The sequence below is a fragment of the Sinocyclocheilus anshuiensis genome, unplaced genomic scaffold, assembly GCF_001515605.1.
Source record: "Sinocyclocheilus anshuiensis isolate Anshui unplaced genomic scaffold, SAMN03320099.WGS_v1.1 scaffold12, whole genome shotgun sequence".
NCBI classification, from domain to species: domain Eukaryota; kingdom Metazoa; phylum Chordata; class Actinopteri; order Cypriniformes; family Cyprinidae; genus Sinocyclocheilus; species Sinocyclocheilus anshuiensis.
Window position 1 is genome coordinate 838,238 of NW_015555713.1, and position 411 is coordinate 838,648.

The following is a 411-nucleotide window of genomic DNA, read 5'->3' on the forward strand; positions in this document are numbered from 1 at the left end:
TAAGGTCTGTAAACCCCTCCCTTCCATAAGCCTACTCTGCTCTGATTGGTCAGTTGGCCAAGTCTGTTGTGACTGGTCTTTCCGTATACAATGCGTGTCGGAAACGAAACGGTCATTACCATAATTAATTTTTTGCTCCGGAGGGTTACTTGTAAACAAAGATGCTATAAGCTTACAAAAATGGCACCGATATTACCTTATCAATTCGAGCCCGATTCCGAGGATGATACCGATGCAGTCGCTCAACAGGAAACTCCGGTTGAAACGTTGAAACGTTTCTCGATGGTATTTTAAAGTGTGTATGTGGTACTTTACGTGATGTGACAGCAGTTTTATTGCATTTATTATTATTATTATTATTTACTTATTTGAGGTGCACGTGTGGGAACTGTGTTAGAATGCCCAGTGAGG

The 411-nt window shown here is 41.1% G+C and overlaps 1 protein-coding gene across 1 annotated transcript in view; it reads right to left on the reverse strand.

The window, feature by feature from the left end:
* Positions 1 to 411, reverse strand: part of LOC107672123 (ubiquitin carboxyl-terminal hydrolase 43-like) — a 66,628-nt gene that overhangs the window by 10,085 nt on the left and 56,132 nt on the right. The gene's annotated exons all lie outside the window — the stretch shown is intronic.